At 43.6% G+C, this 23,353-nt stretch overlaps 1 long non-coding RNA gene across 1 annotated transcript in view; it reads left to right on the plus strand.

Annotated features, from left to right (window-relative positions):
* The first annotated feature begins 21,816 nt into the window (after positions 1-21,816).
* Positions 21,817-23,353, plus strand: part of LOC139077212 (uncharacterized) — a 29,354-nt gene continuing 27,817 nt past the window's right edge. Inside the window, exons 1-2 of the long non-coding RNA XR_011529531.1 lie at positions 21,817-21,883; positions 22,944-23,035. This is a non-coding gene — a long non-coding RNA (uncharacterized lncRNA). The remainder of the gene's footprint in view (positions 21,884-22,943; positions 23,036-23,353) is intronic.

The raw sequence follows: 23,353 nt of genomic DNA on the forward strand, positions 1-23,353 counted from the left end.
TTGTGATGTGCTAAGCCGCTGAGTTTGCGTTAACTTGTTACACAGCAATAGAAAACGACTACCTCATCTCCTCTTTGGTGAGTGTCTTAGATGGGTCTCCAGAAGCAGACCTGAGACAGGGATTGGAGTGGAAGTTTATTAGGGGCTAAACAGGGAAGCAGCAGGAGAGTAGTGGGGAACTGAGCTGGGAAAGAGAAGGAAGTCAAGAGGCTGCATTGGTGAGCAGGTCACTGCTGTGGGCACAGGGCTCCACGCTGGGAAATCTGGAAGCGATGAGGAAGACTGTCATCGGAGCCGTTCCACGGAGAGGCAGGGAAGCTGAGATATTCAGCTCCAGTCCGTCATTGAATAGGTCCTCCTTCCAAAAAGGAGGTTCAGGCAGGACTTGCCGTAGGGGGTCTGGGAAGAGTGAGTGTCAGAGGAACACGGGCCGGTACCAACGGTGTCTGCTCCCAGACACTTGTTAGGAAGTTCCTCCACATCTGTGCACACATACTGTTTAGCACTCGTCCTAGTTTGGCTCCTTAGCTGACGACATCTCCATACTTTTCAGATACCTGCAATTTTCATGCTCCCAAGTGTTCTCTTCACTAACTAAACATTTCCAGTCTCTTCCTGGACACCCCCCCCCCCCAAAAAAAACACATAATTTTGAGTCCTTTATGATGTAGCAGGCATTGGATTCAGAACTAGTTGGGTTGTTCTTGATTGAGAGCTATAATAAATGCAGCTCTGACCACGTCAGCTTCTGGGCAGCCTCATCATACTGGTGACTCATATGACGCTGTCCTGCTTCTTTGTGGGGCTGCAAAGAACCGTCTCACCCTTCCTGTCGCTCTGCTGTTAGCATTTGGGCAGTAGGGAAGGCCATTCTATCTACGAGGTGAGCTCGGGCCCCTCAGGGCCTGGCGCTGGGGAAGGGCACCATGTTCACGACCAGTTTGTGCAGGTCTGCGTTCAGTATTCTTAAATTAGGGACAATTAGGCAGGGGCGAAGGCAAATGTGATCAGAGGACAAGTCAGCTGTCTCAACTTCTGGCCCAAACCCGGCCTTTGGCCTTTGCTTCTTGAACTGCTTACTGGTTGTCACCGGTCCTCTGAGATCACCAGTAGCCTATTCACTCCTGTTGGAAGCCTTTGCGTTGCTCTCTGTTCCTAGCCCTTCACAGGCTGCTCTGTGGTGGGAGGGCTACAGCAGCCCTCTGCAGGCTGGCACTGTTCTCTGAGCTGTCCAGACAGTGACCAGAGAAGTGGCCACTGTGAACTGGGTGGCATTAGGCCAGGACTCAGGGCTGTCGTCTGTGGACACACGGTCTCCACCTCGGCATTCAACACTAAGAGCCGTGATCTCCACAGTGTCAGGAGGAAGGAGACTCACGCAGCCAGTGCCCACTGACCGTGATTACATACCGAACACAAAGTTGTCTGGCCTGAAGATCTGGCCGAATGGTCCAGACCTGACCGAGTCCATGGTGCCCGGCTCCAGATCCACCAGGATGGCCCGAGGGACGTACTTGTTACCTGTGGGGAAAAGAGCCAGACTTAAGGGAGTTGGCAAGAGATCACAGACAAGGTTGTGCTCTCTGCGACTCTCACTGCAGAATCCATTAGAGAAAATCCCAGTATCTGAGACAAAAGTGAAAGAAGAGAGGAGCTTTTCTGCTCTGGAAAAACAGAGGTAATGAGCATGCTTAGTCATGGCAAACATGCAGGAGTCTGAAGGAACTATAAAGTGTATTTTTTAGCAGCTGACATTTAAAATGAACACAAGAAGCATTTCTTCGTCATTTGTGTGTTCCTAGTACATTGTGTCTGCCACATAGCAGTATGGAAAGCAAGGGTGACTGGGCAAAAACATTCAAATAGTCACCAGCGGCTTCGTTGTAGTACACATTGATTCTCTCCAGCTGCAAGTCACTGTCTCCATGGTAACTGCCAGTGGGGTCGATCCCATGCTCATCACTGATGACCTCCCAAAACTGGAAAGGAAAAGAAGGAATCGCATAATGGCCTGGCCCTCTAAATGTCAGGAAGGATAGCCCTTTTCTTCCTCGTGTCCTTGGAACAGCGGTTGCTGTGGTCAGACTGTTCAGGAGCTCTGGACTGACCAGATAGCTGCAGCCCCTGGTGCTCCAGCAGCTGCTGCTGAGGAGCTTGGAAATCCGCAGAGCATCGGCCATGTTATGGCGATTGACTGAAAAGCTGGGAGGGGCACTGAGGGAGGAGGGTGGCAGCGGATCCCCTTCTAGGCAATGCCACTGGGTCCTGGGGAGGCTGTCACCCCCAGGCAGGGCTGAAGGTCGCAGTATCCCAGCTGATGGATGGGTCCTGGCAGATCTGAGGACCAGTCGGAACCTGCCCTGTGGCTGCCTTCAGGGATCAATGTCTCCTGGCACAAACCCCACCCAGCCCCCCAAGCAGCATAGTGTTATGCCAGTGACGTCCATACTGGCCTCCAGCCACTGACCACAGCAGGGGACGGGTCGGGAAGAGTGGGAAGGAGCCTGGGAGCAAGGCTCAGGGCAGTGGATGGAGCTGGCCCTGGTGAGGTTGCAAACTCCATTGTGAATTGGCAGCAGGAAAGGGGGCGGGGAGGTTGGGGTGGGCAATATGGCGGTTCTGAAAGAGACCACGTCCTTGTCCAGGCGCCCGCCCACACCCATGCACCATGCCCGCTCTGCCTGGCCCACTGCGGTCTGTAGTCACAGCCAACGCGGTCACCTGCTGCCCCGCGACCGGAAGCCAGACTCTGACACTGAACATCTTCACGTCCAGATGGTGCTCATCTACATGGGAAATTACCTAACGTCCTTGTCTGTGGGACCCAACTGATGAATAAAAACACATCCAGACTTAGATACAGAGCAACTTTAATTACAGAGACTATTGCAATAGGCAGAATGCTCTGTTCTCTGAAATCTGTAAACATCCAAAATCAGACAGAATAGGCTTTCTTTTCTAGGGGGAGTGAGCAGGGCTGGCAGGAACTTGTGAGGGAGGAGAGAAGGAGGGTGGGGGTGGGCAGGTGCAAAGGCAGATTGTTTTGCAACAGGAATGTTTTTCTGTGTTGTCAGCATATTCTTAGACAGAGCTCTTAGGGGGACAATGTTCACCTGGTGCTTGTTTAAACTTGGGGCAATCCAACATTTATGGGCCCTGGGTGGAGGAGAGCTTGACCAAAGTTTGGTGAAGCAAGATCAAGGGTAACAAATGGGCAATTATGAACACTTGGTCATTGCCTCTGTTGTTTCATACGGACGAACTCTCTGGTCCGATGGTATTGTGAGGATGATGTTGGTTCCATTAGTTGTCAGGGGTGGACTGGCTTCCACATTCTCGCTGGCCCTGAAGGACTAGCTGTATCGTTTGCTGAGCGTGTTCCCAGACGGACAGGTGTTGAGGCTCTTGGAGATCAGGGGCTTAACAAGAGTTATACTCAGGAATATAGTAAGAAGATTAATTATTAAAGGTTAAATTGGGGAGTAAAGCCACAATTTGAAGCTTGAAGGGAGCTGGTTGAGAACGCTCTGAGATGTTGGGCTTGAAGCACACTTAAATGGCAGAGTGAGGATGACAATGGCAATTTGATGGATTTCCCAGTTTGTAGTGAATATTTTTGATGGTGGCATAGACATTTATGGGAACATGTGCAAAGCAGTTTCTTCTAACCACTGCAAAAGTGCCCCCTTGGGAAGCTAGGATCATTTCCAATGCCAGACAATTGTTGAGGACCATTTGCTGGACTTCTCTAGTTCTCTGGTGGTGATGTTGGTGTCTTTGGTAGGACTATCCACAGTTCTGGTCATTTCCCAAAGCAGAGTATGGAAAATGTGAGAGTTCAGGCAAACTTGCTGAGTGGCCCACACAGCCGCAGGTCCAGACACAAAGATTGTCCACAGGTGATCTGCTGTAGCAATTGAGCCTTTGAGAGTCCTCCCAATCCCCTAGCCTCATGTTCTGACTTCTTGAGAAGCTGGCAAGAAAGGAAGGTCAAAGCCTTTCTGTGGCTGGGATTCTGCATCTAGGCTTATAGATGTAACATGCTTTTGCAGACCTTTTGGATCATCTAGGGCCTGGAAAGTTGAAATCTGAGGTAATAGTATAGTTATGGTGATAAAAGAAGGAAATCTGGTTAAAACTTTGATAAGGGTTATAAGATTAGCTAAGGGGCCGGCCCTGAGGCCGAGTGGTTAAGTTCGCGCACTCCGCTGCAGTGGTCCAGGGTTCAGATCCTGGGCGTGGACATGGCACCACTTGTCAGGCCACGTTGAGGCGGCGTCCCACATCCCACAACTAGAAGGACCTGCAACTAAGATATACAACTATGTACGGGGAGGGTTTGAGGAGATAAAAGCAGGAAAAAAAAAAAAAAAAAAGATTAACTAAATAACAGGATCTATTCCAACTGCAGGCATGCTATTCCCTTTTTGGCTGTGCCCATCCCCCATGGAGGACAATTCTAGAACCAAGAGGTCATGTTCATCCAAAGCTTGCTCCCCTCTTCTAGACCGTGTTCCAAATCCTAAGATGTCTGAATGTCTTGCTCAAACTGCTCTAAACCCACTTTTAGTGCATATATAAGCCTCTCTCCCTGAGTCTCCATAAGGGCAGCTCATGCCTGCAGTGTGCACCGTTAGGGCCAAGAGAAGAGGCATGTGGAGAGGGGATGATGGCATTTGGATGTGTGGGTGGGGACATCTAATGCACCCAAAGCACAATAAAAACTCTGAACACTGAGGCTCAGGTGCACTTCCCTGGTTGTCAATACTCTGTGCATATTGTCACACGTTGATGCAAGAAATGTAACATGTCCTGACTCCATGAGAGGACAACAGAAACTCTGTCTTAGATACTCCTCTTGACTTCACCTTACACTCTCTTCCCTTGTCTAATTTTAATTTGTATCCTTTCCCTGTAAAAAAGACTGCAACTGTGAGTAACACCTTTCAGTAAGTTCTGTGAGCCCTCCTGGTGAATTATCGAACCTATGGGTTATCTTGGGGGCCCTTGACCTTGCAATTTTTGTCAGAAGTAAGAATGGTCTTGGAGACTGTTCCCTCTAACTTCCCAGTTGACCTGCATGCTCCACAGTTAGTGTCAGAAGCGGAATTCACTAGCCCAACCCTGACACACTGAAACATATGGTTCAAGAAGAGGAAGGAGGGCAGGGTGGAGGACGATGAACCTTTGATTCCTGGGTGGCCACAAGATCATCTATGGGATAGCACCGGAGCTGTGCTGCAATTAGTGATTGGAGGTAAAAGTTACCAAAGGAATTTAGGGATGATGGCTCCAACTCCTAAGGAGTTGGCTCAGTGGATGTGTAAGAAAATGCAAAGTAACAAGAAACCAGCTAATATCAATCTTTGGTGGTTGTTATCTGTGATAACCAAAATGAAAGGGGGAGTGTTGGGGTGGATCTTGAAGCTGAGACAAGCTTCAATTCAGGCTGTTTTGGGCTACCACCAAAGGGAAGAGTTAAGCTGAAGCCACTAATAGCTAATATTTGCAAGAGAATGGGGAAGAAAGACAGGGGAGAGCTGAGAGACCCATGCAAGTTAGGCAGAAATGTTTAAACAGTTATTATTGGATAAATAAAGTGGATATTGATTGGGATCAAAATAAAGATCTTACTGCAGTGCTCTCAGAAGTTGGATGGATAGATGGGAGCCTCTGATGGTCCCCCTACATTGAAGGGCATTAAATAAATCTGCTTTGTTCACCCTGTTTGGAGGAATCTTAAAAGGTGGAAGGCAAAGATGACAATGAGAAACCTGAACTGGAATTGCCTGAGATGATGATCCCACAATCTAATCAAAATAAGCATTGACAAGAGGGCCTAGGTCCCTTGACCCAACCCCCAGCTAGGGACCTAAGGGGATGTGCACATGAGTGAGTAAAATGTTCAAGGAGTGGAGGAGACGTGTTTCTAGGACTCCTTGACATGGGAGACCCGTGCACCCTAATGCCAAAGCTTGTTGGTGAAGTCTTAACAGGGGCTACAGTTAGATTGGAAGGATATGGGAATGAACTCGTTGGTGGGATTACGGTGATTAAGGTTCATGAAATAAGTGGGCATGTGGGTACAACAGCGATGCAGAGATGGGCTGAATCTAGACATATCCTTTGCACGCTATGAGGCACAAAATGCCAACTGGGTGATCTGTTCAAGAGAAAGACAGGCTGCAGGTGGCTCTGGGGCAGAGTCTCCAGGGGAAGGCCCTGGGCAAATCTGTCAGGCTGGGCTGATGCTGGTAGCCCCTGGAGGCTCAGATGGGTCCTGGCAGAAATAGACACTTACTCTGGATTGAGTTCTGTGTAGCCGGTGGTAGAGACAAATCCTAAAAATACTACAAAAGGACTGGAATAGAAGGTATTGTACCAGTTTGGACCACTGAGTCATATTTCTTCAGATCAAGAAACACACTTTCATGCTGAGAAATAGTTTAATAGATAATTGGAACAGGCAAAGATTAAGGCATGAAGGGCTAGCTTACACACCTTTCATGAGTGTGTGCTCACGCTCAACATGAAAGAGGCAGAGTACCCCTACTGGGAGATTCCTCCACTTTCCTGTGGGATCTGGGGAACGGGGTGGGAAGGGATGCTATTACTCTACAATTGTCCCCCACATCACCTCCACTTTCTTTTTCCTGCCTGATGCAGTGGTCCTGGGACCAGGGCAACAAGCACAGGTGACAGTAGCAGGGATGACCCCTAAGCAGGAAACTGTCAGTATATTTTTAAATCTTTATGTCAGAATTCCTAAGGGCCTGTGGTGAGCTGGGCCCTTATCTCATCTGGCAAAATTGAGGTTAAAAGCGACTGCAGCCATGTTGCCTAGTGGTCAAGAAAGCCCACTGGCGCTGCACCTGTGTAACCCTACCCTACATGCACGGGAGTGGATGGAGGGCCAGGCCTTGCTAGACAGTATTGCTGCTGGCAGTTGAGACCAGCACAGTGGCTGAAACTAACGTCCTTTTCAGACAAAGTGGAAAAGTTTGGTAAAAATAAAATAATCGTGGAGGAGGAATGGTAACTGAGGGTAAAGGAACGAACAAATGGTTTATGCAGTGAAGGAAATTCAATATTTATATTGGTGCCTCGAGAGAGAGTCAGAGCAGAGATGATATTGTCTCTTAGCCCAGTTAGAGTCATGCACCACATAATGACATTTCGGTCCATGACAGACCACATATACAATGGAGGTCCCATAAAATTAGTACCGTATAGCTTAAGTGTGTTGTAGGCTATACCATCTATGTTTGTGGAAGTGCTATGGGGTCGGAAGAAATTCTCCTCTACTCTTCTAGGTTCTTCTGACTGGTCTAAGAATTGAATTGACACGAGACACATTAACAAGAGAAAAACAAACAAAAGTATTATAATATGTATACATGGCAGAAGCCCAGGCAAAGTATCTCACCAAAATGGCTAAAGACTTCATCTTAAATACTGTCCTCAGCTAAAGACAAAAGAAGATGTTGGGGGTGGGAAGTGTCAGGGACTTAGGGGAAGGAAGGCAGTTCTCAGGCAGGTGAAGAGGAGCAAATGTTTGGAGAACAAGTGTTTGGCCACAAGAAACAGGTGACACAGAGGGGAGCCAACAAGCAGGCTTTTCTAGGTTCCTCCTGTCTACCACCTGGTCCATGTTGTGCTAAGGTGACGGCTCACTTCCTGAGATAGGCTTTTTTTATTTGAACTCTTTTAGGCAGTTAAAGGGAAGGTAACAAGAAAAACTTCCTGTATCTTTTGTTTCTTAAAAATAACCATCCTAAAAAAATAATCATCATGTGAAAGAGACATATTTTGGGGTGGCAAATTTTGTTCCCCTTCAGTGCACTCTAGCATGTTCACACAATGATGAAATCTCCTAACAACACATTTCTCAGAATGTACCCTCGACGTTCAGCGCTGCGTGACTGTACCCCAGATGCCTGAGCGGGTGGAGCCACACATCGCTGGAACCACTCTTGCCTTTGGAACCCGACAAGGTCGAATGGAACCCTTCAAACCTGAGTGGCCTCACTCAGGGAGACATCACAGGCTAAGGGACTGGACTAATTGTCAGTGACCCAGTGGGGTTCTGGTGATGTGGCAGTATCTTTTGACGCTTATTTTTCAGGTTGCCACACTGTGATAGGCGTGTCGCTGGCCATGTTGTTGAGATGTAACCACCTTACGTAAACAGGTCTTATAACAATACTGATATTGATAATCAAATATACTAAGAAATTGAACTAAATCCTCCTCAGGATGTAATAAAATGACTGGCATGGGGAAGAACCAGATTTAGCTAACCAACAGCAAATCTTTGTGCTAAATAGTTCTGTATGAGTTTATCATAAAGTATGAATAGCAGAAAATCAAGAAGGGAAAAAGTAATCAACTTAATACAAAAACATGAAAATGTATGTAATGGCTTTCTAGGATGAATCAATTAATTCACTATTTCTCTGTCTAATAAATACTATATTAAATACAGATGCTTGAACAAAAATGACTGTTTTGCTGTAACAGAGTCTTGGCCAAAGGCCGAGGGGCGGCCTGTGTAGTAAAGAATTAACCTTACTCAAAGAGAGGTCTGGCCTTTGCCCTCTGGCCCTGGGAGGTTTGTAGGCCCCTGGAATGTCCTACCTGACAGGAGCGTCTTTGTTTGCTTAGGGACTTTGGCCAGCAGACCATCAATCAGTGTGATTTAGGATGAGGGCTCTGGGCCACACTGTACCAGCCCAAATCTCCCAGGAGCTACAGTAAAGGTACTAGCTCACCCTCCAGGAGGCGCTGGTGGCTGATGGTTGGCCATGTGGGCAGGGTGTGGTTAAGCCCCAATAAAAACTCTGGACACTCAGGCTCAGGTGAACGTCCTTGGTTAGCAATCCCCTGTGCATGTTGTCACACAGAGATGCTAGGAGTTAACATCCGTGACTCCATGGGGAGAGAATGACTGGAACCTCTACATTTGGACCCTTCTTGGACTCCTCCCCATGTGTCTCCCTCCTTGGCTGATGTTCATCTGTATTCTTTCCCCATAATAACCATTACCGTGAGTATAACAGCTTTCAGTGAGTTCTGTGAGTCCTTCTGGAAAATTATGGAAACTGAGGGTGGTTTGGGGAACCCCACAAGCGGTACTTGTCAGAAGTGAGGGCGGTTTTCTGTGTATACACTGTCTTCCCTCTAAAGCTTCATAGTTGGCCCTAATTTATTCAGGGGACTAAGTGAATATTTATGCACTGAATGCTGAAAACTCCAGGCTGCTACTCCGCTCTTGGAATGCTGGCAGCCTGGCATAAGGAGCAAGATACTGCCAGGGATATGCTGGGGAATCTCAAGAAGAAAGACCTAATGACCATATCTGCTATCTTTTGCTGTGTAACAAACCACCCCAAAATTTAGTGGATTAAGACAAAACATTTATTATTAATCACAAGTTTGAGAGTTGGCTGGGTGGTTTTTGTTATGGGCCGGTTCATTTGGGGCTTGATGGACTAGGTATCTTCATTCACGTGTCTGATGGTGGGCAGGCTTGATGGTATAGTGAGGGACTCGCTGTTAGTTCTGGCAGTTGCCTTGATGTCAGTTGGAACAGCAGCCATGTGTCTGTCATCATCCATCAGGTTAATCACGCATGTTCATATGGTGGCAAAAGGGTCCCCGGCAGCAGGAGAGGGCAAGCCCTGATTCACAAGTGCTTTCCTACCCTTGCTTGTATCACATTTGCTAATGTCCCATTGGTGAAGCAAATCATGTAGCCAAGCCCAGACTCAAGAGGCAGAGAATCAGACTCCACCCCTCGATTGATAGAGTAGCAAAGTCACGTTGCAAAGGAGTGTGTATCAGTCAGGGTTCTCCACAAAGAGAACCAATAAGGCCTGCCACTTTGTAGGACAGGCCAGCGGGCTGCAAACTCAGGCAGCGTTTCTATGGTACAGTCTTAAAGGGACTTTTCTCCAGGAAACCTCAGTTTTTGCTCTTAAGGATCATCATATTTTGAAGGGTAATCTGTTCAATTTAAAGTAAACTAATTATAAATGTGAATCCTGTCTACAAAAATACCTTCACAGTAACATCTAGACTATTGTTTGACCAAACAGCTGGGCTCCAGAGCTTAGCCAAGTGGACACATAAAATTTCACCATCACAGGCAAGTATTCAGCTATCATTCAATCTATGTACTCTCACTGATGGTTCCCCAATCAAACAACCAGACAGATTGTCCATTATTCACCCAGTGAATCTTATAGTCAAAAAGCTCTATCCACGGGCCCCGAGATTCCAATTAGCTTCTTGGTGTCTCTCTCTCAAAAGTGAGCAGACAACCAAAGATGACCAGGTACCTGAAGACCTCCTCTATCATGAAAGACAGAGGCTCAGATGTGCAGACAAAGAGAAAAAAGAAACTTGGAGGAAATTGTGTTGGGAGAAGAAAACATCTTTTAAAAATCTCATGAATCTCCTCAGATAAGAGATTACAGTGCATCCTTGAAATAAGAACAGAATGCTAAAATTAAAAAAACAAAGAAAGAATTAAGAAAAAGTTCTTGGAAATTAAAAAATATAAGAATGTAAATGAAAACTTAAAAGAGACATTAGAAAATAAGGTCAAACAAGTCTAAAAGTACAGTAAGAAGAGACGGGGATGGAAATAGGAGAGAATTTGATACGAAAATCAGAAGACTAGCTGGAGGTCCAACATCAGATGAACAGGAACTCCACAGAAAAAACTGGGGAGAAACATAATCATATAAATCTATTAAGAAAATGACAGAAGGACGTGTTTCCAGATATAGTTCTGCACGGTGGAGCCCGTCGCCTCCTTACCATCAGAATGCATGCTTTAGCTCCTTTCAAAATCAGTTGTCCAGTGCTGTGGCGGATGGGAGTGCAAAGGCTTTCTAGCTCCGGGGAGCGGCATTAGAAGCCCCAGTGTTGCTGCACGGTCAGGAATACGGAGTTTATAAGCAAGAATACTGCCATTTTGCCATTGATATGCCAACTCCCACGCCCAGCTCTCATTTGGTCTGGACTCGAGCAGAGCAAAAGGGAGTGCTATTTATAAGATCCTTTACACCTCCGCTGTGCAGCTGTGCTTGTTCAAAGTGCACCTTAAATTTAAAACATGAAACGTTAAAAACATTAAACTAAAAATTTAAACACTGAAACATTAAATTAAAAAAATTCAAGTTTACAAAGGTGATAAATTAGAAGTATTTGCATTTTTAAATGATTTTTCAATTTACAAAAGATTTTCCATCTAACACCACATAATACACTTTCTTACTGTGTTAAATGTCATTCCAGTTACAAAAATTGAATTAACTTCTCATTCAATACCCGAACTGTTTCTATATCAGGTCTATAGCCCATGTATTCAATGGTGCCTATTAAGTGCGACATGCTTGTGGGGTGGGTAGGAAAGAAGGGAGGAAATCCACACTGAGCTCCTTCCATGTTCTACAGCAGCTAAGGCACTTTACACACGCACACACACTTGTTTGAGGTAGATTTTATCCCTCCTTGCACATGAGGAAACTGGTTCAGAGCGGTTAAGAAAATGGCCTGGCGTCACGCAATACCAGCAAAAAAATCAGCAATTGCATCTCCTGCCGCCTGACAGCACATTTTCTGGAGTTTCACATCCAAGCTGTTTCCTAGGTAACCACCACACAGCCTCCAGGACTGTCTGCTTAGAAGGGAGGGAGGGGGATGCATCCAGTATCTACTCTTCCCCTCATTTCCTGCGTCAACAACGCTGCAGCCCTTTGTCAGGGCGTCAATGTGGTGAAAACAGAAAGCCTAAAGCTTGCCGGTGGGGTTATATTTCAAATGAGATATTTCTGCTCACTGAAGGACCAGACTCATTGAGAATCTCGCCTGTCAGAGCCCTGAGCCTGTCTCTATTTTTATTCGCTCCCTGCCTTTTCCTTTTCTCTCAGGCTTTCTGTCCTTGCAGCAAGTCCCCTTTACTGGCGGCCACAGTAGTGAATACTCCTTATTCACGTGAGCCTGTGCCCTTGAGAACGCACCAGGATCTCTTCTGCACGGGCAAAGGGCTCTGCAGAGTCCTCGCCATTCCCTGGACCTGCAAGTGACGAGGACGGGGACCAGGGCTGGAAAACGTCTGTGTCACATGACCTGTTCATTCCTGGTGCTGAGTCTTTGCTTATTGTGTTCCGTCCTCTGATGGTCGCTGCAGATGGCCGCTGGGACTTTGCAAATTTGCTCTCCCTGCCCTGCTGCAGGAGACAGGCTTAGGCTGAGAGATTAAGTGAGAGAGGAGAATGAGAGATGAAGCAGTCCACTCCCCCCTCATCTTCAACAATCTGATCTGCATCAGTCCAAAGCATTTCCCTTTACTAAAAGCTGAAATGCGCTTTGTTTTTATGAGCACCTCTCTTCTGACATAAATATTAATGAAATTCAAGCTCATGGGTGTTGCTACTGAAAGCCAATTTTCTTAGTAGCATTATGCGGAAGGAACAAGTTGGAAATGCCCATGGCCAGTTCTATTATGTATGATTAACATCTTTAGTTGCCATTTTAAATATCAGTGGACAGCTCCAGCGTGGCCACAGGTCAGGATCAAGAGGCATCAGCATGGCTACAGGGCTAACCCACAGGGAGGGGGAACGGTGGACTCGACTAGAGGGGTGTGGGAAGCCATCAGCATCCAGAGGGCTGAGCGGCTGTGTGAAGGTGCCTAGCACAGTCTCTGGACAGTGACAGGGCCCCAAGTGAGGCTTTCAGTTCCAGACAGGCTGTAGAAAGGGCTGGGACAGGGCTCAGTGCCAGGCAGCAGGGCTGGCAGCTAATTCCAGGAAGAAGATGGGCTGAGCTGACACTCACCCGGGGCACCGCAGTGGCAGCTGGATGTTAGATGGTCCTATTGGGTCGATGATACGTTTCTGGGGTGTGGCAATGGCATTGTGGTTTCATAAGACGTCTTTGTCCTTGGAAGGTATGTACTGAAACTTTTAAGGATGAAGTATTGTGTTGTTGATAATCTACTTTCAAATAATTCAGCAAAAAAATGTATACATATACAAGAAATGAGGCAAAATGGGCAAAATGTTAATAACTGTGGAAATTAGAGAAAGTGTATGTAAGAGTTGACGGTGCTATTCTTTCAACTTGTAGGTTTTAAGTTTTTTTTTTAAAAAGTTTTATAGGGGTTAATGGTTAGTTCTAGACCTGAAATATAAAATAGATTTCCTTGTAACTGGCCTAGAGTTAAAAACTAGAGTAAGTGGTACAGTTAACGTTTTGCTGACTTCCTCCTTATAGAGGTGGTTTAGTCCAGAAAGGATGGAATGTGGTAAAAAAAAAACTCACCAGTTAAAAATGTGTTTCGTAAAGCAGGCTGGTGAGTTCTATTTTTATCTCGTGTTTTCTTGTTCTTACATTTTCAAAACTTAATTGTTTTTCTCATTCAAAAGAGCGTTTTATCTGATGACCTGTCCTGTGGCAGGAAGTGGAAGAGAGTGCTGTCTGGAGATTAAACCACAAAAGTGGACGCCTGGTCTTCGAGATCCCTTGCACAGTTCTGCTTTTATAGCCTCAAGGAAATAACTCGATCAACCAAAACACACACAGAGCTGCCACACATGTGGCCATTTGTACCTAATTAGCAAGGTCATTTAAAAAAATAGGTATTCCTGGGGCCGCCCAGTGGCCGAGTGGTTAAGTTCACACCCTCCGCTGCAGGCGGCCCAGTGTTTCCTCGGTTGGAATCCTGGGCGCAGACGTGGTACCACTCATCAAGCCATGCTGAGGCAGCGTCCCACATGCCCCAACTAGAAGGACCCACAATGAAGAAAATACAACTATGTACCAGGGGCTTTGGGGAAAAAAAAATTAAATCTTTTAAAAAAAAAGATATTCTATATTTTGATGCTTATGCAAATAACATGAATACATGGCTCCAATGGGTAAATGTATGAAATCACATGATGATGTCTGTCTCCCTTCCTGGACTGCAAGGTCCTTAAGGGCAGGGACGCCATCTGTCTTATTTATGTTTGTACCCCTACTGCCTAACACCATAAATATTTGTTGAATAAATGAGTGAATGAGTAAGTAAATAAATGAAAAAAGTAGAATAAAGGGATGTGACAATTTTTGAATTCTGTAACAACCAAGGTCTATGCAAATCCATAAAACCGTTGTTTTGTGATTTGTCATGTTTGTAGGCTGAAGATAGCAGACTGACGGCCAGTGCTCACTCAGGGAGATGCCGAGTTAACCATACAGCCTTTGAAGTATGTAAAATATCTGTGTAGTTGAGCAAGGATTAAATACTAATATAAAAAACCGTTGCATTAGAGTTGTGGGATTTGAGATAGCCTTCTTTATCCTGTGTACTGTTATGTTTTTAATAAAAGTAATTTATAAATGGGTATTATCTCTGCAGGCAAGCAAACGAAAGCTGTTTAATACAGAAAAGAAACAGCACACGTGGAGAATTACTTACCTCTGTCCATGTGGAATCTAGATTCAAAGTAGTAAATTTTATTGGATGATTAGGAAAGAGAAGAGAGATGTTGGAGATAACAAACTCCTGGATCACACTGAGCCCAGTGCCCTGGTCTCGTTTCCAGCAGCCCTCCAACAGAAGAAGCAGGAGGCACAGGCAGGGAGGTGTGCACGTGAAAACACAGAGGAACTTCCGTGACAAACGGCATAAACATGCGAGAAGGGCAGAAGGTCAACTTGGAGCAGAGGAGTACGTCTCTTAAATGGTCTATTTAATGCTTGACAAACTGTAAATCTACTCACTTTAAAGATAAAAACAGCAACCCTCATTTCTCTGCACACGGGTTCATCTTGCTGATCCTAGAGTATCATATATTTTTTTGTTGTTATTGTTCTTTTTAAATTTTTTTAATTGAGGCATTATTGCTTTATAATATCATACAAATTTCAGGTGTACGTCATTATATTTTGATTTCTGTGTAGAGTGCATCATGTTCACCGCCCAAAGACTAATTCCCGTCCGGCACCGGACACATGCGCCCTATTAACCCTTTTGCCCTCCACTCTTCCCCCTTCCCCTCCAGTAACCACCAATGTAATCTCTGTGTCTATGTGTTGTTGTTGTTCTTATCTTCTTCTTATGAGTGAGATCATATGGTATTTGACTTTCTCCATCTGACTTATTTCACTTAGGATAATACGCTCAAGATCCATCCATGTTGTCAAAAATGGCAAGATTTCACATTTTGTTATGGCTGAGTAGTATTCCATTGTCTACATATACCACATCTTCTTTATCCATTCGTCAATTGATGGGCACTTACGTTGTTTCCAAGTCTTGGCTGTTGTGAATAATGCTGCAATGTACATGGGGGTGCATATATCTTCATGCATTCCTGTTTTCCTGTTCTTTGGGTAAGTACCCAGCAGCGGAATAGCTGGATCATATGGTAGTTCTATTCTTAATTTTTTGAGGAATCTCCATACTATTTTCCATAGTGGCTGCACCAGTGTACACTCCCACCAGCAGCACATGAGAGTTCGCTTTTCTCCACATCCTCTCCAACACTTCTTGTTTCTGACGGGAGTGAGGTGATTGTAGTTTTGATTTGCATTTCCCTGATAGCTAAGGATGTTGAACATCTTTTCACGTGTCTGTTGGCCATCTGTATATCTTCTTTGGAGAAATGTCTTTTCAGATCTTTTGCCCATTTTTTAATTAGGTTGTTAGTTTTTTTATTGATGAGATGTATGAGTTCTTTATATATTTTGGATATTAACCCCTTATCAGACATATAGCTTGCAAATACCTTCTCCCAATTGTTAGATTGTCTTTTCATTGTGTTGATGGTTTCCTTTGTTGTGCAGAAGCTTTTTAGTTTGATACAGTCCCATTTGTTCATTTTTTCTTTTGTTTCCCTTGCCCAGGCAGACATGGGACTTGAAAATATGCTGCTAAGACCAATGTCGAAGAGCATACTGCCTATGTTTTCTTCTAGAAGGTTCTTGGTTTCTAGTCTTTAATCCATTTTGAGTTAATTTTTGTGTGTGGTATAAGATAATGGTCTGCTTTCATTCTTTTGCATGTGGCTGTCCAGTTTTCCCAACAGCGTTTATTGAAGAGACTCTCCTTTCTCCATTGTATGCTCTCAGCTCCTGTGTCAAAACTTAGCTGTCCATAGATGTGTGGGTTTATTTCTGGGCTCTCGATTCTGTTCCATTGATCTGTGTGTCTGTTTTTGTGCCAGTACCATGCTGTTTTGGTTACCATGGCTTTGTAGTATATTTTGAAATCGGGGAGTGTGATACCTCCAGTTTTGTTCTTTTTTCTCCGGATTCCTTTGGCTCTTGGAAGTCTTTTGTTGTTCCATATAAATATGAGGATTCTTTGTTCTATTTCTGTGAAAAATGTCATTGAAACTTTGATAGGGATTGCAGTGAATCTGTAGCTTGCTTTATGAAGTATGGACCTTTTAACTACGTTAATTCTTCCCATCCATGAGCATGGAATATCTTTACATTTCTTTGTGTTTTCTTCAATTTCTTTCAACAGTGTTTTATATTTTTCAGTGTACAAGTCTTCCACCTCTTTGGTTAAATTTATTCCGAGGCATTTTATTCTTTTTGTTGTGATTGTAAATAGGATTGTATTCTTTTATTTTTTTTAAAGATTGGCACCTGAGCTAACAACTGTTGCCAATCTTTTTTGTTTTCTCCCCAAATTCCCCCAGTACATAGTTGTATATTTCAGTTGTGGGTCCTTCTAGTTGTGGCATGTGGGACGCCGCCTCAACGTGGCCTGATGAGCAGTGCCATGTCTGAGTCCAGGATCAGAACTGGCGAAACCCTGGGCCGCCAAAGCAGAGAGCACGAACTTAACCATTCGGCCATTTGACCATGGGGCAGGCCTCGGATTGTATTCTTAGTTTCTCTTTCTGCTACTTTGTTGTTAGTGTATAGAAACATAACTGATTTTTGTATGTTGATTTTGCATCCTGCAACTTTACTGTATTCATTTATTCTGTCTAATAGTTTTTTAGTGGTTTCTTTAGGGTTTTCTATATATAAAATCATGTCATCTGCAAATAGTAACAATTTTACTCCTTCCTTTCCTATTTGGATCCTTTTTATTTCTTTTCCTTGCTTGATTGCTCTAGACAAAACCTCCAGTACTATGTTAAATAAGAGTGTTGACAGTGGGCATCCTTGTCTGGTTCCTGTTCTTAGAGGGATAGCTTTCAGTTTTTCTCCATTGAGAATGATATTAGCTGTGGGTTTGTCATATATGGCCTTTGTTATGTTGAGGTACTTTCCTTTTATACTCATTTTATTCAGAGTTTTTATCATAAATGGATGCTGTATCTTCTCAAGTGCTTGCTCTGAATCTATTGAGATGATCATGTGATTATTTTTAATTAAAGATTGGCACCTGAGCTAACATCTGTTGCCAATCTTCCTTTTTTTCTTCTTCTTCTTCTGCCCAAACCCCCCCAGTATGTAGTTGTATATTCTAGTTGTAGATCCTTCTGGTCATGCTATGTGGGATGCTACGTCACCATGGCCTAATGAGCAGTGCCATGTCTGTGCCCAGGATCCGAACCAGCAAAACCCTGGGCTGCTGAAATGGAGTGTGCAAACTTAACCACTTGGCTACAGGGCTGGCCCCAATCATGTGAATTTTATTCTTTATTTTGTTATCATGGTGCATCACATTGATTCATTTCTGGATGTTGAACCATCCCTGCATCCCTGGAATAAATCCCACTTGATCATGGTGTATGATATTTTTAATGTATCGTGTATTCAATTTGCTAGTATTTTGTCGAGGATTTTTGCATCTACATTCGTCAGTGATATTGGCCTGTAATTTTCTTTTTTTGTGTAGTCCTTGTCTGGTTTTGGTATCCGGGTAATGTTGCCTCGTACAATGAGTTAGGAAGCATCCCCTCCTCCTCCATTTTTTGTAAGAGTTTGAAAAGGATAGGTATTAAGCCTTCTTTGGATGTTTGGTAGAATTCACTGGGGAAGCTGTCTGGTCCTGGACTTCTGTGGGTGAGAGGTTTTTGATTACTGTTTCAAACTCCTTGCTGGTGATTGGTCTATTCAAATTATCTGTTTCTTCTTGATTCAGTTTTGGAAGGTTGTATGATTCTAAGAATTTACCCGTTTCTTCTAGATTATTCAATTTGTTGGGGTATAGCTTTTCACAGTATTCTCTTATAATCCTTTGTATTTCCAAGGTGTTCACTGTAATTTCTTCTCTTTTATTTCTTATTTTATTTATTTGAGCCTTCTCTCTTTTTTTTTTTTGGCAAGTCTAGCTAAAGGTTTGTCAATTTTGTTTACCTTTTCAAAGAATCAACTCTTAGTTGTGTTGATATTTTTCCTATTATTTTTTTAGTGTCTATTTCATTTATTTCCACTCTGATTTTTATTATTTCCTTCCTTCTACTGATTTGGGGCTTTGTTCTTCTTTTTCTAATTCCTTTAGGTGCACTGTTAGATTGCTTATTTGATATTTTTCTTGTTTGTTAATGAAGACCTGTATTGCTATGAACTTCCCTCTTAGTACTGCTTTTGCTATAGCCCATAAATTTTGGCATGTTGTATTTTCATTTTACTTTGTCTCCAGGCATTTTTTGATTTCTTTGTTGACTCAATAGTTGTTCAGTAGCATTTTGTTTAATCTCCACATATTTGTGGCTTTTCTGGTTTTAGTCTCATAGTTGATTTCTAGATTCATACTATTGTGGTCAGAGAAGATGCTTGGTATTATTTCAATCTTCTTAAATTTATTGAGACTTGTTTTGTGGCCTAATATGTGATCTATCCTAGAGAATGTCCCATATGCACTTGAAAAGAATGTGTATTCTGTTTTTTGTTTTTGTTTTGTTGTGAGGAAGATTGGCCCTGAGCTAACATCTGTGCCAATCTTCCTCTATTTTATGTGGGATGCTGCCATGGCATGGCTTGATGAGTGGTGCCAGATCTGTGCCTGGTATCCAAAATGGTGAACCCAGGGCTGCTGAGGCACAGTGTGTGAACTTAAGTACTACGCCACTGGGCTGGCCCCTGTATTCTGCAGTTTTTGAATAGAACGTCCTGTATACATCTACTAAGTCCATCCGGTCTAATGTGTCACTTAAGGCCAATGTTTCCTTATTGGTCTTCTGTTTGGATGAGCTATCCATTGATGTATGGGGAGTGTTAAAGTCCCCTACTGTTATTGTGTATTGTCTTTCTCCTTTTATGTTTTTTAATGATTGCTTTATATATTTAGGTGCTTCTATGTTGGGTGCATAGATATTTACAAGTGTTATATCCTCTTGTTGGATTGTTCCTTTTATCATTATGGACTACCTTTCTTTGTCTCTTGTTACAATTTTTGTGTTAAAGTCTATTTTGTCTGATATAAATATTACTACCCCAGCTTTCTTTTCATTCCATTTGCATGGAGTATCTTTTTCCATCCTTTCACATTCAGTTTGTGAGTGTCTTTAGGTCTGAAGTATGTCTCTTGTATGCAGCATATATGTGGGTCTTCTTCTTTTATCCATTCAGCCACCCTATATCTTTTGATTGAAGCATTTACTCCATTGACATTTAAAGTAGCTATTGATATATGTACTTATTGACATTTTATTAGTTTTTTCTGGATGTTTTAGTAGTTCTCTGTTCCTTTCTTCTTCTCTTCCCTTGTGATTTTATGGCTTTCTTTAGTATTATGTTTGGGTTCCTTTCTCTTAATTTTTTTGTGTATTTATTATAGGTTTCTGGTTTGTGATTACCATGAGGTTCCTATATACTAACATATGTAAATAGCAATCTATATTGAGTTGATGGTCTCATAAATTTGACCTCTTACTAAAAGCGCTACACTTTTACTCCCTTCCCCCACACTTCACGTTTTTGATGTCATATTTAACGTTTTTTTGGGTGTATGTGTATCACTTAACCTCTTATCATGGAAATAGATAATTTTAGTACTTTTGGTTTTTGACCTTCATATTATCTTCATTGGTGGTTGATCTGCTACCTTTACTGTATATTTGCCTTTACCAGTGATTTTTTCCCTCTGAGAATTTCCTTATTCCTATTTTTTTTCTTTTCCACTTGAAAACATTCCTTTAACATTTCTCGTAAGGCCAGTTTATTGGTGATAAATTCATTAAGTTTTTGCTTGTCTGGAAAACTCTTTATCTCTCCTTCCATCCTGAGTAGAGTATTCTTGGCTGTAGGTTTTTTCCTTTCAGCACTTTAAATATATCATGCCACTCCCTTCTAGCCTGTAAACATTCTGCTGAGAAGTCAGATGATAGCCTTATGGGGTTTTCTTTGTATGTAACTTGTTGCCTTTCTCTTGCAGCTTTTAGGATTCTCTCTTTAATTCTTGACATTTTAATTATAATGTGTCTCATAGTGGGCCTCTTTGGGTTTATCTTGTTTGGTGCTCTCTTTGCTTCCTGTACCTGGATGTCTGTTTCCTTCTTTAGGTTAGGAAAGTTTTCAGCTATTATTTCTTCAAATAGATTCTCTGCCCCTTTGTCTCTCTCTTCTCCTTCTGGGACACCTATAAATATGAACGTTAGTGTGCTTGATGTTGTCCCAGAGGTCCCTTAGGCTTTCTTCATTCTTATTAATTTTTTTTTCTGTTCTAGTGATTTCCTCTATTCTTCTGTCCAGCTTACTGATCTATTCTTCTGTGTCATTTACTCTGTTGTTTATTCCCTCTAGTGAATTTTTCATTTCCATTATTGTATTCTTCAGTTCTAATTGGTTCTTTTCTATATTTTCAAATTCTTTGTTGAACTTCTCACTGCGTTCATCCATTCTACTCCTAGTTTGTACTCTTTATCAGGTAGATTGTTTTTCTCTGTTTCATTTAGTTCTTTTTCTGAAGATTTGTCCTGTTGCCTTACTTGGAACATATTCCTTTGTCTCCTCATTTTTCCTCTTTCTCTATGCTTATTCCTGTTTATTAGGTAGATTGGTTACCTCTCCTGATCTTGGATATGTGGCCTTATGTAAGAGGTGCTTTCTGAGGCCCTGCAGTGTGCCTCCCTCTCATCACCAGTTCCAAATGTTCCCGGGGTCTCCCCTGTGTGGGCTACATGTGCCCCTCTGTTGTGGTGAGGTTGCTCTTGCTGCCAGTGCACAGGTAGGCTAGGCTTGTGCCCTGCCTGGCTGGTTGTAAGGCTCAGCTGCATGCAGCTGTTATGGTCCCTTTATTGACTTTATTGGGCAGAAGTAGCCCCAGCACAGCTGGCTACAAGGTCTAATAGCACACGCCTGCTGCTATTTTGCTGTTAAGTGAGTCAGGCCCCCAGTATGGCTGGTTGCTAGACTGAGGGGCTCATGATTGCTGTAGGCCTCTGGCCTTCAAGGCTGTTGGCAGCTCTCTCAGGAGCACAGCTGGGTGGGGCCGGCCCCAGGCACAGGAGCATGCAATTGTTTCAGGCTTTGGAAGGTGGGGCTGATCTATGTGGCTGTTTGAGAAGGCCAGCAGCTCAAGACTGCTGTCACTGATAAGCACCACCGCCTGCGGGCCCACATACCCTGTCAACACAGTCCTGCCCCACGCGCACACCCCACCCCACCAAGGAAGACCCACTCGCCCTGTTGCAGAGATCCCACACACCCTGCCTACATGAGCCCACAAGTTCCTCATGGGCTTGCTGGTGGGCAGGGCCAGTCACTAGGGAGGCTTGCCTGCCATGGCTGAGCTGGGTTAAATTAGTGAAAACCCCTGCACTAACAGGCCAGGGGAAGAACTCCTATGACATCTGCCAGCATCAGTGTCAGCATGCCTGTACTATGTCACAATAATGGCTCCCACCAGTGTCTTAGTCCCTGGGAAGGTAGGTTCAGCTACCTCTTGCCTCTCTGAGATGTGCTCAGAGCCAATCATGTGAGTCCCTTTTACTGAAGAGCTACACACCTTTCTTTCTTGAGATTTTGTGTTGGTTTCCAGAATGGGTGAATTTGTGCACGGGCCCTTTAAGAGCAGGCTTTTCTTTCTCTTATGTTTGATAGCTTTTCTGGGGTATTCACTGTTGATTTTAATAGCCAGCAAAGCCAAGTATTATGTCTAGGGTATCCTATATTGTAAATGTTAATTGCACCGAATTCAAAAGCTCTGTGGTGGATTTAAAAATAATGCCCCCAGTATGAATAATGTTTGTCTTTACTGATAATTAAGAAATATAAATAAAATGATACTGAGATATCATTTTTCATCAGGTTGGCAAAATTTTTGGATTTGATGGTGTCCATTTTTATGGAACATGTATTTTTAGTTCATAAACTAAAACTATATGTTTATGAAAAAATTTCTAAAGTTTCCTAAATTTCCTAAAATTGGCCTTAATTTCTACCTTGTGATCCCCTATTATTTTTGATGGAAACAACTTCAACTTAGTCAATGTAGGTTAATCTTTGTCAATTCAGGAGACCTTGAGTCAGTTCAGGATTTTCATCCTCCCCACTTCTCTCTGAGGTTGATTCTAAATTATACAAGGTGCACATGATGCCAGAGCAGGCAAGAGAGGGGTGTCCTGCATTCCCCCTTCACTGTCATCTATCCCTGCTCACACCTTTTCAGGTACCCGCATTCCCCTGTGTCTCCCATTATAAAGTCCATGCTGATATATCCTGTCTTGTCCCATCATAATGGTTAATTTTACGTGTCGACTTGACTGGACCATGGGGTGCCAAGATATTTGGTTAAAGATGATTTCTGAGTGTGTCTGTGAGGGTGATTCTGGGTGAGATTAACATTGGAATCAGTAGACTGAAGAAAGCAGATTGTTGTCCCAATGTGGGTTGGCATCATCCAATCTGTTGAAGGTGTGAATGGACAAAAAGATGGAGGAAGGGAGAATTCACTCTCTGTCTGACTGTTTGAGTTGACATCAATCTTCTTTTACCCCCAGACTGGGACTTACACCATCAACTCTTTGTGTTCTCAGGCCTTCAGATTCAGACTAGAGCTATGCCACCAGCTCTCCTGCAGCTCCAGCTTGCCAATGGCAGATCATGGAACTTCTCCGTCTCCACAATCGTGTGAGCCAATTCCTTATACTAAATCTCTTTATATATCTCCTATTGGTCCTGTTTCTCTGGAGAACCTGACTTATACACCCATTGTCTAGATAATGAGGACTCTGGTTCTCTGGGCCCTCTTTCAGCTACCTCTGTCCTTCCCAGTGAAATCGTGGAAAACTTTCTGAAGCTCTCTTGCAACGTTCTGGGGCCTGGTGAGTCTCCCAGGCGCTGCCTCCGGACCTCTCAGTCTGGACATGCATCTTACTGTTTCTCCTCTACTGCTGGCACACCAAACTGGTGGGAGGGGATGTGGTTGAGTTTGCCATTTTCTAGA

Source organism: Equus przewalskii, chromosome 19 (genome assembly GCF_037783145.1).
Source record: "Equus przewalskii isolate Varuska chromosome 19, EquPr2, whole genome shotgun sequence".
Lineage (NCBI taxonomy): Eukaryota > Metazoa > Chordata > Mammalia > Perissodactyla > Equidae > Equus > Equus przewalskii.